Source organism: Melozone crissalis, unplaced genomic scaffold (assembly GCF_028551555.1).
Source record: "Melozone crissalis strain CALT ecotype California unplaced genomic scaffold, PUWL_Pcris_2 ptg000250l_1, whole genome shotgun sequence".
NCBI classification, from domain to species: Eukaryota; Metazoa; Chordata; class Aves; order Passeriformes; family Passerellidae; genus Melozone; species Melozone crissalis.
The window spans coordinates 1,077,372-1,095,228 of NW_026536009.1; positions in this window are offsets into that span (position 1 = coordinate 1,077,372).

A 17,857-nucleotide genomic window follows, 5' to 3' on the forward strand; every position below is an offset into this window, starting at 1 on the left:
AGAATTAGGGGTAAAATTGCTCATCAGATTTACTGTGGCAGAAGGTGTATTTTAGACAGATGAGAGGGAGTAGGAAAATATTCGGGGCTTCCTACAAGCTCTGGTTTTTTTTGCCTTCATAGACAGGATCTATTTATTCACAAAAGTCTGTTCTAGCAAGATTATAGCTGCACTTCCATAGTGAATGTCCCTTCCAGCCTGTAGAACTGCAGCATGAGAATTCATGAGAATTACTGCTCTGTCCAGGGCTCCCACATGCTCCGTCCACATTTCTAACAATCCGCGCTCGAGGGGAGCAAGGAATTTTCTCTAAAGAGCCTCCAGAAGATCCTGGGAAAATAAATGTTGCCAGCTATCCAAATATAAACACTCCCAACTACCCAAATATAAACATTTCTAAAGCTATCTAAAAAGAAAAAATGTACAATTTTTTTTTTTCATTTGAGAAAGCATTTTTTCTTGGGTTAAAACAGTTAAACCTGCATAGCAAGAATTAAATTCTTAAGTACACAAACACTAAAACCCATAACCTCCTGATCAGCTATCTTTAAATAGTTTTTGCTAGTGCTCTGCCCTTTGCTCCCTGTCTTCTGAGATGAGAAACTGAAAGGAGTTTTATTTATTTATTTATCAAATAAATTCACTGCTGGCTTTGGAAGAAGTTTCCAGACAAATGTGTCATCTGTCCCACAATCTAAATTAGTTTCTGTTTTAAAGGAAGGAGGAGGTATCACTGGGAACAAGTATCTCTGTGGGACTATTTCACTATGCAGCAACCCAAAAGAAACTTTGTGCCTACAAGCGAAGGTAAAAAGCAGTTTTCACACAGCACCTTCTCTCTCCTGTACCAGACACAGGTTTGTGTGAAGAGAAGTTCATTTTCCCATCAGTGATACTGTATTCATGGCTACATCCCCATTAAACACACATGATTTTGCTCTCCAAACCATTTCACAGGAAGAGCAGCTTTCCTCACCAGAGTGTGCGTCATTGTGCCTGACTGCCACACAAAGATAAACCCTTTCCCTCCTCTACAGCGTCAATTCTACTTTTTTTAAAGCACAACTGCAATCTGCAAGACATGGTAATCCTCTTCTGCAAGCATGATCAAGCTCTTGCAGAGATGTTACTTAAAACCAGGTAAGAAATGAGCTCCCTACTTTCAGACTGATAAGCAGGCTCAGGAAAGTTCATAGTCACAGCTGCCTGAGATAAGTAATTAAACTCTGATTCTTACGAAGCACAAGGTGTGAATAAAGACATTAGGTGTATGTTTTTAAGCAATCATTTTGCCTCTTTCAGAATTAATGCAGAAAGATGCTAAGGCTCAGAGAGCCAAATATATTTCAATATTTTCACTGCTTAGAAAAAACAAAATAAGAGTTTTTTCAGAACCTGAAAAGTGGCCTTTTTTTGAGGAACTGTTTCAGTGATGCTTTTTCTGCAAATAAAAGGATCTATTAGGAACAATATTGTTGGCAAAGCTGCTTAGGTCTGAAATTTGACCACCACACTTCTATTTCTAGAAATTACTTACAGATTCTTTCTTCCTTTTTATATTGCATCTTCTTATTTGGAAATTCAGCATGACATTGTTTTCTGGGAAAGATAGGATCTGTTATCAGACAAGCTGATGTAAGATGGAAACAGGCACTTTTTTCTTGGCCCAAGGTTCCTTCAGGAACTAAAGAAAGCTCGTGCTTCTGAAAATTTCTGTGTTTTCTCCATCATACCGCAAGAATAGGGGTTGAAAAAAGCACGTGCACATTTCCACAGCAAGGATTTTATGTAATCTAAATTAGATGACAGAGTTGATTTCTCTCTAAATAAAGTGAAAGGAACAGATACATTTTGCCGTAGACAAATCTAAATTTACATAACTTGAAATGGGTCACTACAGATAATGCAACATCTTGAGGAGGGACTTCTGAAAAACAGTGAGAGATTCTATCCGTTTAATAAACCACATAGTCTGTGCTTCCAAAAATGTGTTGGTGGCCTCATGTATCATAAGGCCACAGGCCACAAGTTGTAGGTATCATAATTCAGCCAAGTACAGAGCAGCTTCACTCCTTCCACATGGAGCAGAACCTCCTTCCCTGACAAAGGGAGTCATTATTTGTAAAAGAAAACCATTTTAACACATGATGGATGATATGAACAGTAACTTTACATGTGAAAATATGGTAACCTCCTCAGCCTGAGGACAGCTGGTGATATAGCATCCCCAATAGCACAGCATCCCATGTGCTGGCAGGATAATGGTAGTTCTGGAAAATTAATGTTTAAAGGCTTCCCCTTCCACAACTCAACTAAAAGGGAAAAAGATATATGCAACAAGGAAGAGCTTATATGTGAAATAATGTTGTATTCACAGAACATCGCACAACTCATGCCATAAATTCTCCGTAAATTATTGCAGACCCACATTGCATCCAATATTACTATTATGGTGGAATCATAGAATCATCAGTGTTGGAAAAGCCCTCCAAAAGGAGTCCTCCAACTCAACCATCTTACAGATGGGTCCTTCTGACAAAAATCAAAAGCAAGACAAAACTCCATTAGATAAAAATGCATTCATTTTTATCTAATTAATTCCAGGAAACATTTCAAGATATTAACTAAGCTAGCATGAATGCCAAGGGTCACGTGCCCAGTTTTCTAATAAAACCCATTCAATTTCCAATGTTAAAAAAGCCATATCCAGCAGCTGAATTGTCCAAGTTAATTCAGAATCAAACCCCAAAAATACAACCCCAAAAACACAACCCAAAACACCTCCTACACACAGATTTATGACTTTTATTTGTCATACCACAAATAAAGAGTCCAAGTCCTCATCCACAACAGCAACAGCCACACTGAAAAATGACAAACAAAACATGAGGATGTAATGAGGTCAATGAACACTGGAGATGAGTAGAGAGTCTAACCTTAAAGGGAGACAGACAGTGTCTGTTTCACACACATCATTTGAAACACCCCATATAAAAGTTTATCACATCTTTCTGAAGACAGAAAAATCCCATTCTCACATATATGCCCCAACTTAGTCATTATTTTGTACAGTACCAGTATCATCAGAATTATTTTGAAATTAATCCTGAGTCTTCTCTCCATCTTTAAAACTTCCATAAAGTTGGCCAAAATTAATTTTGTCACTTCTAGCTTATTTCACAAAGGAAAGAATAAAAAGGCTCAAAATGCTTTTCAATATTTTGGCTAGCAAATCAAAAAAATATTTTTAAAATCTAAGAAGCTAATAATTTAACTTTAAAAAGAACCAAACACCAGCAAAATCACAATAAGTATTTCCATACACATCTCCTAGAATTCGCTACAATTTCCTCTATTTGCACATAAATATTAGCACCATTAAAAACCATCTTTATTCAGATGTACAAGAACGAAAATGGGCAGTTAAACCAAAGTATACCAATTGTTTATTTATGCACCTTCAATAGACATGGCCTAAACGAGAATAATTTCTTTTTGTTGCAGTCTGTGATTTCATTAAGTCACTCTGCTCAGCTTTAAGCACTAAAGATCTTGAAATAATACCTAATTTAATACTGCTGCAAGAACCTTAACTCCAAAGCTATCAGCACAGACCTCATCAGAGAGCCATTAATAAAATGCTCTTTATTGAAGTCTATCTTTTGGTTTTGAAAAGATCAGAGTGGAATAAAACCCACATTAATGATCTTCAGTAATCATTCCCTGCAAAAACTAAAACATGCTTGGACTTGAAAGCACACATTTAAAAATAATAGCTGAGCATTCTTTTAAAAGGAAGGCCCAGCACTGATCTAAATTTCATGTGAGGCTTCAGCTCAAGATTATGTTAGGATTAACAAAGTGTGCATGACAGGTGTGATTTAAAGACTGCAGCTTAAAATTCTCCTCCTTCCACACAAATCTCATGGCACAGAAAGGCAGTGATTTATGTACCACTTTCTACCACAAACCTTTGAGCAATCCACAATTGCAAATACCTTGAGAGGGACAGTTTCAGGGCATGTGAAGGTCCTCAAAAACGCCAAGAATTCTCAAGGTTGGTCTGAGTTAACAATACTTCCCTTTTCCCTTGTGCATGTAAGAATAAACCAAGAGCCCTTGAATGAAGCCCATGAAGAACGTTTTGCAAACACAAGAGTGACAGACTTGCAGACCTCTGCAGGAAGGTTGATTGTGTGAAATAGCAAGCTCAAAAGCTAGACATTTATGGAAGCTGTTTTCTGGTCAATATTCATCTCATAAAAGCCATCCATGTCTATGTAAAACTAAATGCCTTTGTCCTGCAGAATGGAGGACCTAAGATGCTGGAGCCAGGACATCAATTCTCTGCTCCACCTGTCCTCTCGTTTCTGTCATGGTAGTTTTTGTTTCCCCTACCCCAATTTAATTCAACTGTTAATTTATTTTCTACCTAGCGTCTTTGTCCTTAGCACACAGCAATTCCTTCCATGCTGCCACAGTGAAACACGTCCTTCCTGAGGCAGCGCTTCCCTTAATTCCTCACCATGACTCACAACAGGACAAAGAATGACATTTTCAGCCTCTGTCAGAGGGAAGTCAGACTGCACAGCACTCAGCACCCAGACCCTTCTTTTCTTCAAAAGCCATGTGCCAACCCAGGCGTATTTTCTCCTGAGATATTTCTCTCCTGGAAGAGAGAATTGCTTTTCCTGCCTAACAGTGAGCTGAACACAGTGATCTACAAAGCCCTGCTGAGGAAAGCTGGTATTTAACACCTCAACCTGGACAGCACCAGGATGGATCACATGTCATAAGCATCCTTCCAGGATTCCTGGACTCCCATGATCAGAAACTTCTCTTTGCTGGTAGGCCAAACTTCTACTCTTTTCCATTCTTCACTACCAAGAATTTGATAATAAAGTTTGCTGCAGAAGTTTCCTTTTCATGTAAGTCATTATGACGTTTTACCACTGGCATATGAAACAAAAGTTAAGTTGGTTACTCTTTTTTATTTTATGGACATAAAAAGGAAACTCATGCAAATAAATGCCTTCATTTAAAAAAATTACCATTCCCTCTTTTTAAGTTTTATTTGTGAACACAGCTGGTAGAAGCCTTGGGAAAAGGCACACAGCTGCTGAAGGACTACTTTTTGGCACATGTCTCTTCCAAGTTCTTCCAAATGACAGAACCCATTTTACTCCTAACTTCAGTTTCTACTTAAAAATACCATACCAGTTATCCATAACATATAATCACAGAAACTTGGTTCTTCCAAAGACAACATTAAGAAGCAGCAGCTGGAAATGTCAGCATCATGAGAAGTATTATTAGTCTCACGGCCAAAAAATTCCTGTTGGTTCTTCTGGTTTGCCATGTATTGATGATCATTTTACAATCATGCACTTCACCTGCCTACACACAAGAGAGCTCCTGCCAGTACTATAGCTACCATAACCCCACAAATCCAAGTGAAGTCTGGAAGATATTTTTTTTTCCCTGCTAAAAAGTGATCTTCAAATGACAAAGAATTATTCAAGGTTTAACCTTTTTGTTCATCTACTGTGTTGTGGATGCTAAAGATCTCTCAAGGGCAGAGCTACTGTTCTTGTTCCATTTCACCAAAGACATAAGCACAGTGTCATCCCAGCAAACTACACTTTCCAGGAAAGAACGTCTGTAGGCTGGCTTCCATTTTGTCTTGCATATTTCTCTGTAAAGATAAGCACCAGTGCCTGGTGAACATCGTTTAAGAACACCAAACTTCCTGAGCAGATGCTCAGTTTGCTTCCAGCACTGCCTCCATATAGCAAAGCAACGACAAAAGCCACTTCCAGTTATGCAGCTCAATTGTATTAACAGCAGTATTTTTTCCTCTCCCTTTTTTTCTCCCCTAAATTTCCCACATCCTGTACTGATAATAAACAGCTCCAATGCATTCTGTATAAATCCTGCTCTGTTGGCAACCCATGAATCATGTGGCAGTATAATTCCTCGTGCCTGCAGGGCACAGATAAAGGCTGCCCCGTGGCACGGGGCCAGTGCAGCACATTCACTGGTTCCAGACACCAGGAGTCGGCATGGTCACGCTGAACCCAGAAAAGGGTTTTACTCTTTTCTCTGTATATCTTATTCTTTTGTTAGTAACCACAAATCAAACTAGGCTCTGTGCTTGACTCGGAGCAACCAGCTCACTGGCCACCAAGTTTGCATCACAAAGGAAAGTCATCTCTGCTTTTCTAAACTCCCACATTCACAGCCTTTTTATATTAAGGCCTTAACAAACTCCATCTGCAAAGTTTCAAATTCAAAATTATCAAAGTTCGCATACATGTCTTTTAACTTTCACTTACATGTCTTTTAACTTTCTTTTAATCCTTACCGTAACATTGGCAAATATATTCCTGGGTGTGATCTACTAGCATTTATAATAGGATTTCACAGAAATTTTTTCTTGTACAAATATTTTAATATACACCACTTTCCATGAGGAGACACACACACATTAGACTGCACTAAACAACTGTTCGGTTATCTACTCCTGACTTTCCTGCTCTTTATTTTCTGAGAATAAGATTTGCTCTCTCCATATATGAAAGAAAATTATTCATAAACGGTCTCATGCTCCTGCAAACTTCAGTAATTTCTGTACAACAGTAGATCAGTAGATCAGAAAAACCTGACATCCACATTTCAAATTTTAAAGAAACAAACAAAAAACCTCTCCACTTGTTTGCATATTAAAACAAGCAACACCACCATACTCAAAATAAGTGAAAACAAGCTGCAGTGAATAGTCAGGGTGAAGCCCCCAGAGGCTGACTGGCAGCCAAGCAGGACAACACAAAATATTTCAGCAAAGGTTACACACAGTAACATTTAAGTTAAAGGCAGCTCAGTCGGGTAACTAAACGAAATGCCAGCTCAAATCACATTCCTGACCATCACACACAGTAATATTCCATGGAACTCACTCCAGTGTATCTGCAGCTGCAAAAAAGGGTTAATAAACCAAGAAGCTATGGAAAAGCTTTGGATCCCTATTCATTTCAGGTAGACAGATGAACTCTAGCTACAAAAGCATTAAAAGAAAAAAATCTGTTTCTATTACCTTGATTGCTGTGTATTTATATACCTTTGTGAAAGAAAAAGAAGGAAAAAAGAAACACACTATAGGTTTTTTACTTGGTTTAGCTGTTCAGAAACTGTTTTAAATTATGGCACTCTTCCTCCATTCTGGTCAGAATTCACCACACAAAAGAGTTTGGGCTGAAATGAGTAACTTTGCCTTCTCCCACAGCCCAAGACCCCCAGAGATAAAATGAATTACTTATGAGGAATTTACCTGCAGAAAACTAAAACCATTCCTCTCCACGAGTGATACTTTCACAAGGGGCATGAATAATACTGCTTCAGAACTCCTCACTGGAGTCAGGAACTGCCTTTGGCAGTGGAATGCACGCTGGTTTGGGGAAGAGGTGAAAAAATTATGCGCAAACAAGTTGTTGCACCAGGATGGAAAATAAATTCTAAAGCCGCTGGTAGCCCCCTGGCATCCCAAGGAAGAAACTCAACTTTTCTACTTAGTTAGAATGCAGATGGCTAATATCAGTAGAGTCTAAAAGCTGGGGTAGTCTTTAACCAAAAGCAAAGAACTGAAGCTTTTGGAACATCCCAAACACTATGCCACAGCACGTGGGGACACCCAAACCAGACAGATAGCAGTGTATTAAAGACTCCAAGCAGGTCTAAGTTTCTCAGCATCCCTCTATTTAGAACTAGTGACAAGAAAAGTGGCAGAACCTTACTAGAAAAAGTGAACTTCCTTGCATCCAAATGCAAATAGATAAAAATAGATACAAGTCACTGTTTAAAGACTGAATAATACCAAAATAATTTAAACAAGAGATCCCCTTGTGACTCAGCATAATTATTTTTCTTTCAGAAAAGATTCGTTTTCAACCTAACTGAATCCTATCTTCCAAATGACCATATCTTCAAATGTAATTGAAAAATTGCAAATTCCCTTTGGGCTGTACTCCTCTTGAATTCTTTTGGGCACTCCATGACTGCTGCTATGCTTGCACTGCCCTGGGGACCATGACTGCTATTCTGGGCCACAGCAGACACACTCAGCTATGAATCTGGCACAGTTTTAACCACCTGGCCTGGATTCAGTGGCACAGGCTCAAAGCACCCAAAATTCCTGTTTTGTCCTGAGGTGTGTAAAAGAGTAAGAGCATTGCCTTGCTTAAAATAGTGACAGTATTGTTGTGCTAATTACATACATCCACATAAGCACAGGATCAGTACTGTAGCCCCCAACACAACCTTCCTCATTCCTCCTTACCCTATTCTCGCTAATTACTTAAAATGAACAATAAAAAAACCCAAATAACAAAACCCCCCACAAAACTAACCCAGCCGAAGAACCTCTTCCAAACCAAACCATCACACTCAAGCACCTCAAACCAATTACTTTTAAAATTAATTTTAAAAATAATAAGCATTACATATATTCACACTGTCAGAATAAGAGGTGCCTGTATCAAAATCTTCTTTGACAAAAAACCCTGCAAGAGAATAGGAATTTCAGAAAGGACTTGCTGACAGAGCTGAAATTTCCTAAATGCATTCTTGTTGCTGTTCTAAACACTTACTTTCCTTTCCAGTGGTCCTTTATAACAAAGATTTAGAAGCAAAAGGCATCACAGCCTTCATGGACCTTCCTGTGACTGTAAGAACAGGAGTAATGAACACACGTTCATATTTCAGTTTAAGAGTTTTATTGCTAAGTTTTTTCACTAAAAAAGGATGGAGAGGGAAGCAAAATGTGTTTGTTTTTTGACTCCCAGGAATGTGTTTCATCCAGACCCCTGATTAATGAATTCTTGGAAAGGTGCTTGGTCTTCCTCTCTGAAGTAAATGGAGCATACTGCTTTGTGTAGGTAGGCTGAACTCTGCATTCTAACAGAGATGCTCTGTTGGGCACCACTCTGGAGAAGTCAGGGTCACATTTTTCAAATGCACACGGAGTCTGAAAATGGTGCTGACACATTTCTTCAAGCAGTTTTAAAAGTGCCTGAGGAGATACATGGGGCTAAAAAAAAAAAAAAAAAAGTATCTCAAATACCTAAAAAAAATGGGAAATTGGATGTCTAATTTGATTCAAATCCATTGAGCAGCCCATTGACATCTCCAGGTGTATAAGTATCTCCCATCAGAATACCTTTATAAAATCTACCCATAAGAGTTAACATACTCTTCAGCTACAGCAGAAGTTCTAACATGAAGGAAAAAAATGAAAAAACATTAAAAACTCATGTTTCCTTCTTAAAAAGCACCTTAGACAATCCAGTCCCATTCCAGACCTTTCAGTCTTTTTCCAGCCCAGTGTATAAGCTATGATTTCCCCAAAGGCTATACAGCACATAAATAGTAACATCTACAGTCTTAGTAGGTTACGTGCAAACTCTGTGTGTTAGGGGAGTAACTTTGTCATGCAGGATAAACTGCCTTTTTTCTTTGCACTGCTGTGGTAAATCCATGCTAAAAGGTAAAAAAGTAACAAATAGTGACATGCAGCAGAGCCTATCACAAATTACATAAATCTAATTCTACAGGTGAATGAAAATTATATAAGAATCAACTGCCTTTGCAGCAGCCAACTGAATGAAAAATATTCAGTGAAATTTATGCCAGAAATCTCCCTTTTGTTCAAGGGTATGATGTGTTGTGCTTTAAAAGACAAACAAGGTAGGACCGTGAAACAGAGGATGCCACAAATCATAAAGCCATTGAAAAGAAACTGTTATTTTTTAGGGCACTTTTCAGAAATCTGTAAGTTTGTCAGCAGAACTGGTTTCATTTGCTACTGACCTGACTCTTCAACTTTCTGAAATTAACAGAAGGGAACTACAGCAGCAAGCACCATGAGCAACATAAAAAGTTCATGGCAAATTTAACAATTTCCATGAAGATCAGTGAGGAATCTACTCTTCCCTTTTTCTCTTTGCTTTTTTCAACAAATTTCCTTTCAGTTCCAAATAAGGACAGACTGATTAAGAATCCCATTATATCTGAAAAGACTGGATTCAAATACAAGTTCTGGAGCTGAAAGTAGGTAAATTTTCATGTACATTTACTGCAAAGAAAATTTTCATTAGCAAGAAATTTTCAGAGTTATGTGAACAGTAACACTTTTAACAGAACCCTCAGAAGAAAGACGTGGGAGCACTCAGTACATGTTGCAAATAACTCTGTGTTTGAAGTGATATCACCAGGGAAATCCTGCAGTCACACATCACTTCAACTTCCAGAGAGACACTAGAGAAAAGGATTTATTAACAGAACTCGTACATTTCCAGCTCTGGATCTGAAGCTAACCAAATGTAGCAACACAAGCACTACTTCAGCTCCCTTCCCTAAAAACTGAAAGGTTAAGGAGAGACAGTGAACTTGATCAGCAGTAACAAGGACTATCTAGATTTAGAAAGAGGAAAACACAAACAAACAAACAAAAAATGTAAATAAAGATACCTGATACCGTAGCCTACATTCCAGCCTTTTCCTTTAAACATCTTGAAGAAACTATACCTCAAAAAGTAGCATCTTTTCTAAGACTGCATGTCTCTAAATACAGGTATACAAATTCCTCCTGCATGAATAGGAACTGCTCTATTAACATGCAGCAGACCTTCAATGCTATTCATTGTTTTATCATAGACTGTTTTCATTTTTCATAGGACTTTGTTAATATTGACTCTAGAAGCAGCACACAGGAAAAAGAGCACTAAGCAGCACACTCTGCTCTTGGGTACAAACTCCAGTCTTTACACCTAGCTTAGAAAATAATCCACCTATATGTGACCTCCTTACTGCTCTGAAAACCAGGAGGAGGAGTAAGAGATTAAAGGAAACAACTTAAGCTGCCTTCCAGAAATGAATGTAGAAACCTTCATGTAAGGACATGCACCTTTTAGAATCCTAGCCCTGTCTCCTGCAAATGCCACTGTGGCTGAGACACTAACCTACATTCCAGGCTGCAAGCAGCACCCTGCCCGCAAACTCCGAGCCAGCTCAAGCTCCAGCAGTTACACCACGTGGAAATTCTGACTCATCCAGCCAGCTAGGCCTACGAGGTTTAAAGCACTATCAGGCCAAGGATCTTGACAGAAACAGTCCCTTTCCCCCCTAAAAGTATCTCCCAATCAAACCAAACAAAACCTAATTCAAGGGAAATCAAACACACCAGGTGAACATTCTTGGAATTTTATTTCAAACATTTAAAGGGTACTTTGTCTAATATCAGCTTTTAGAACAGTTTAAATTTCATGGAGGACAAGAAAATGAAAGCATTTTAGAAATATGAGCCAAACCAAACGTCCCCATTAACCACTGTGTTCTTCAGGAAGGTGAGGTGTTATTAGAAGTGAATGGCCTCACAGTTACAGGAGAGGCTAATTTAAGATAAAGTGATGATCTGCTTAAAATAACTGCTAATAATAATGCAATATTATTACATTAGTTTAATGGTAATGACAACGTTTCCTTCTTTGGAAAAGCCAACTTACATATTTCATTGAAAAATTAAATTATTTTAATAAAGTATTGAAGGCTTTTTCTCATATGTTGCAGGGCTAATCCTGAACAAGACATGAATACATCATATAAATGAGCAACCACAATAAAATGAAATAAAGTACTTGAATCACTATTTTGGTATAGGCAAGCACACTAGACAATTTGATATTCTCTGAACATGTTTTTAAGATATTAAGAAAAATACTTGCAAAATTCATCACATATAGACACCTGTAGTCAATGGTTACATCCAATTTGTCTTAAAATAAAAGTGAAAAAAAATCAGGTAACTCTAAAAGCAGCTTCATCTAGGAGTTTCAGAAACATCAAATAAACAGCGTGGTCCATGCTGAGCATACAGAACAGGCTGCACACCTAGCAGGGAAACCAAACTGCAAATCTGGAAAAAAAAATGAACTGGCAGGAAAAGGGGGGAAACAAACCAAACCCAGGGCAAATAATGCTTTGCTTTTTCAAACTGCATAACACCCCTTCACTTCTTGTTACCGTCTCTTCAACTCCTTCAAAAGATAGCTCATGGATTATGAGGAACAATAGTTCAGATGTTAAGAATGCCAGTGTCCTATTCCTGTGGAGTTTATGCCACTGGAGTCAACAGGCTTTTTGTCTTCATACTGAATACCCTGCTCATTATGAGTTTCGCCTGCCTGAGAACAGACATGAACACTTCAGGCCCTGTGGTCCCTCCGAGAGGAGCCTTTTCCAGGGGCCACTGAGATGCTGCCTAAGGAACTTCAGAAAGCAGTAGAGAAAAGGAATACATCCCTGCCCTACTATCAAATACTCTGTACAGGGCTAATTCTAAGTCCAGACAGAGTTATTCACCACGAGAGGACTGCAGGCTGATAATGCCAAGGTCGTCTTAATGGGCAATGAAACTTTGGACATGACTATTTTGGGTCAGAGAGAAAAGTCTCTCGGGAAGCCTCTCAATGAAATTGGGTCTATGTGCCTATACTTTAATTTATACTGCAAAGACAGTCTTCTGTCATACGCAAGCCTGAAAGCCATTTGGACCCAGCTAATTATTCAGAACCTTCCTTGTCTCACAGGGATGACGTTATTTCAAAACAGGGTAGCAATAATTGGGCAGTAACCATCCAGAGCTTCCACGTTCAGAGATAATTTCTTTAGCAAGAGTCTAGCAATTACTTCTTTTTGAAAAGCTGCCAAGTTATTCAGCAGGAACAGAGGCAATGAGAATCTACAGCTATAACAATCAAAGACCTCAGTGTTCGATTTCGCTGAGGCAGCTGTGTGCCAAAATCCAAGCCTTCCAAGGATCTCAAAAACATACTAACCGCTGCCTTCTACAGGCAAAAAATCACATTTGTCCCTCATGACACAGACCTTCTGTTCAGAAGCAAACAAACCTGTCTGAAGTGTTCTCAACAGAGAAATTATTTTTCCAACACAAACTCATGGATCTGCATTTTAAGACAAAACATACCTACACACAACTATTCACAGTGTAGATGCTGTTGCAATGAAAGGAAATAGCTTGTAACTCTGGATGCACTTCTAATACACCCAGTAAAACTTCTGTAAAGTAGGGAAAAAAACCCTGAAGCGCTGTGATACAATGCTGCTCCAACTGCTGCTGCCAGATTTTGATGGAAATAGTAGAGACAAATTTCTAAGACACTTACACCTGCACAATTTGTTTTTGCTAAAAGACCCAGACTTCTACTCCACGGAGAGATCTAGAAATTTTCTTTCTTTCACTAAAAATACAGTAACAAATGCCCACGGTCTTGCCTTAGAACCAAAAAGCTGAGCAATGTAGACAACCATAGGCAACAGTGAGATACATGAAGTAAAATGATTTCAGATTCCACCAGAAAGGGTTGTCAAGGCAGATATCAAGTCAGACTAACATATAACATAGACACACTCAAAACCTTCATTTTATCTCACAAGAATACATATGCTAGAAATGTTCTGCTTACTTACTATTCCTGATGTGTGTGACAACATGTCTGCTTAGCAACTTGCAGACGAAATACATTCCTCTACTTCCTCTCCAGTGAGAGACCTCTGAATTTCGTTGACGTTAGTGAGACTGTGTATACAGCAAGGGATTTAAGGATGATAAGCCTGCAAGAATAAAGATCAACAGCTGCATGGTACTCTAAAAGTATTCAACTATTCTTGCTTTAAAAATACCATGATTGCAATGAGAAGAACTCAGGAGGGTGGTGGAGGGTGAGGTGGGAAGGGAGGACAGAAGGGAGGGGGAACAAAATGCACTGAATTCTCATCACTGAAGAATGGTGAAAAAAACCACCAAAAAAAGAATAAATAGAAACATAACCAATGTCCCTGTGTCAGTGAATCCTTGGTTATAACCCAAGATCTCACCTAAAAGTAATAAATTCAAGGTGAAAGGACATCTCAGACACCACAAATTGCCAGAACACTACAAAGCAGCTGATGCTCTGCTGAATGCAGTAACTGCTTTGCACACTGAAACCTTGGGCCCACAATTGTTGCTGTTGATAGTGCTCATTCACATTTATGCTGCTGAGATTTTGACAGGACCACATGCACTAAATTCTGACCATGCTACAAGACTGCATTTTTTTCGTTTGTTCTCCTGGCTTTCTGGTCATCACTACGCAAGCTGCATTGTTTAAAAACGATGCATGTTAGAAGGCAGGGATTCTTGCCCTCTCTTTGAGATCACACAATCTGTGACGAACAGGACAAAACAAAGAACAGATCAAAACAAAATCCTCATTTTTGGCATGAAGAAAGACAAGCATGGAGAATTTCAGCCACATGGGAATTTAGCTCTGTAAAATACTGCATAATGATTACATCAAGAGGCTTTGATTACTGTAAAATACAATGATACGTGCACTTCTAACAGCATTGGAAATCCTAAATGATTACACAAGCCTTTCATGTTTATTCATCAAATATTTAAAATACAGCATAGTACAAAACGTTGAACTAGTTTGCTTTGAGAGCAATTTACTGTGCTCTTCCAGCAAAAATTTGCTCAAGAAGATAAAGTCTCACGTTACGTCCAGTGCATATGTTTCTAATGTTATTTTTTAATAGAATTATTTCCTCAGCTTTAGTTTTTAGGTACAAATTTTCAAATGTAAACATTTACTGGTACAAGCATGGCTGTAACTGTAAAAGACACTTTTATGAGGCACACGGCAGAGGAAGAAAAATCTGTTCTAACAGATTGAATTTGCTGCTTTCAATTTCACAGAGCACACACTCCAAAACCTCCAAAGAAAAATCTGTTTCCAACCTCTGAGTACCTGCTCTCATAGCACAGAAGCAAGGGCAGACTTACCACTGCTCCATACACCTTTCTTTTCATCTTTTCAATCCTGATGGGATACTTTGCTCTGTTTGACATCAATCTCTACAAAGGGTGCAATGAGGAGGTGGGGTAGCCCCACATGTTAGGAAGGGCTCTGATTGTCTAGAGCTGGGACTCAAGGAGAAAAAGAGAGTTTGTGGCCCTTGGAAGAAAGGGAAAGCAATGCAGGAGGACTACAAGGATTCCATTCGCTTATACAGGGAGAAAATTAGAAAGACCAAAGGCTAGTTGACATTTCATTTGGCGTCTGCCATCAAAGACAGTAACAAATGTTTCTATAAATACGTTAGCTACAAAAGGAGGGCTAAGGAGAACCTCATCTTTAATGGATGCAGAGACACACAGAGACAAAAGACGAGGGAAAGGCTGAGGTACTTCAAATGCCTTCTTTGCTCCAGACTTTAAGAGCAAGGCCAGCTGTTGTCTGGCTACCCGTGCATCTGAGCTGGAAGAACTGATCAAGAAATGAAAAACTGACAACAAATAAAAAATGACCAATGAGAACAAACAAATCTCATCCTTGAAGTGACTCTAACATTTCCATGTTGCTGCATTTAGCTCAAGGAAATCCTTCACCCCTGTGGTGCCTGGGCTCCCTAGGAGGGCTTCAGTATCCAGCACCAGCCATCCCTCCTGAGGGATGAGCAGCTCCTCCAGTGCCTTGTCCAGTAAAATTTACAGGAAAATGCAATCATTTACTAATTCGTTCTTTTCTTCCTAAGCAATTTTCAAGGCAACCCTTTAAACTCTCAGAGAATACCATTAGTCTCATTGCCAGGTACTTGTACAAACCTTTGCCCAAATGTCAGCTCTTAGAACAAACCTTTGCCTGATGTGAGGCAGCAAATAACATTTGATTGGCAGAGCAGGTGGAAAAGGAAAAGAAAATAGAAAATTAACAAACAGTAGGTTACAATTTTCCCTGAAGATACAGGAAGAGGGAAGAGTTTTCCTCAATAAGAAAAGAAAAAAAAGTAATAAAAGGGTAGGAGAAAAAGTAGTAGATAGTTTCAAAGGGAGAAAGATTTTTGCAAAACCAAATCCTCCCACTAAATTTTCAAAGGTGAGGTGCAAAGAGCAGTAAGGCTACAAATGGACTTTAAGCCTATAACTGTAACTTGACCAGTCTTGACACTTCTCCTCAATTCTCTTACAGATAGACTAAGATATATGAAACCTATTTGTAGCTCAGCCACTTCAAAGAAAGAATTTATATCAATATAAACCCAAAGAAAAGTCAGTAGTTTGACTTTCCCTTTTTGCATCCAAGACTTTTAAAAAATACGGAAACAACTGACAATACTTTAGAGGGATTCAACATGCAGGTGCCTCGAAGAATCAAAAGACATTCCTCTCCTCCTCCTAATAATGATGTTTAGTAAGAACATCCAGCCTGATGCAAAAGGAAAACTAAATCTATCATCAAATATATATTTATGAAAAAAATAGATGATTTTGCAGAGAAAGATGAACATCTAAAGCTTTAATGCAAGTACTTCTGTGGGTAGGACTGTAGCAGACTACAGTACTGCTCTATTACGGAGAATGAGATAATAGGAGTTTCTAGTTTAAGGCAATATTTCTCTGCAAATCCTGCAGAGACAGCAGGGAACACAACTGATAAAGGGAAGACTTAGGTGTTTTTGTCTTTAAACAAAGTATACCACTTTGCTTCAGCTTTTGAAGATAAACTGTTTCGGTATTTTTAGCATTCGCAGGAATGAGGGACTGTGTGCACTGTGGTGCAGGCAGAGAACGGGAAGGCGAGGTAGAGATTTCACATTGATCTCTGCCAATGCATTTTACACGCTGCCCTGCAGCACTCCTGGTGCTCCAGTGTCCCCTCAGCAGAGATGGCAAAGGCACAAGGACCAAACTGCATGGTGGTGGTGGTGTAACAGGGATCAGTGCCCACAAGGGAACACAGAACGCTGTCACTTCAGATTTGGCTTAACTCAAAACGCCTCTGTCGTGATGGACAGGCCTCATTTTCCAGCTCACCCCAGCAGGATTCAATTTTAACAGGGGCACTTGCAAAATCAAGAAACACACAAAGCAAAGCCTTTTGCAAAATATCATTCCCAGTGAACAGGTTTAATAGAAAATTTAAACCCCAAGAGTTAGAAGACAAGTTATTTAAAGCCTGAGTAATCTTAAATTGCCTGTGACAACTCTATTGAAGAAACAGCAGATCCCATTTTAAGTCCCTGTAGTCTAATCCAACACCAAATTTAAAATATATACATTATAAAATGCATATACATGTCCCTTCCCTTCTTAAACAGAGAAGAAATTCAGATTTGATGCTTAAGACACTCCACATATTCCCATGAAAGAGCACAGTGAGGGGACAGAAGCAACCTGCTGGCTCACAAAGGTTGAAAATTTAAACAAATAGACCAATAATTTTCTACCTGAAAAAATTACAAGTTCTCAAAACATAGAACTTTACTTTTGTAAGCAGCTCAAAGACAGTCCCAAGCTTCAAATCATGTCCTCGATTACCTTCTTCTAGATAATGAACATATATACAGCCAGGACAGAAGCTTGCACTTGCTTTCATCATGCTGGGTGCCAACTACAGAGCAATTCAGTCAATTCAACACAGGTGTCAACGTGGCCATTCTTGATGGCTGAGAGCAAACTAATCAGCTGGACTCCAGCCTGCTGCAGAAGAAAAATACACATCTCCCACAGGTCCTGTTATGACATCTAGCTCTGTCCTAGGCTAAGACAAAGGCTTAGCCCTTGTCTAAGGCTGTCTTGGATTATCTGGAACACATCAAATAGTACTCAAGCTCTTTATTTGGCAGTTTAACCACTCAGATTGTTCCTCTGACCTCCATGTATCAGCCCAAGTGAGTAACTCCCAAGAATAAAAAGCTGACTCTGTACTCAAGAGTGTACAACACTGGAACCCCAAATGAT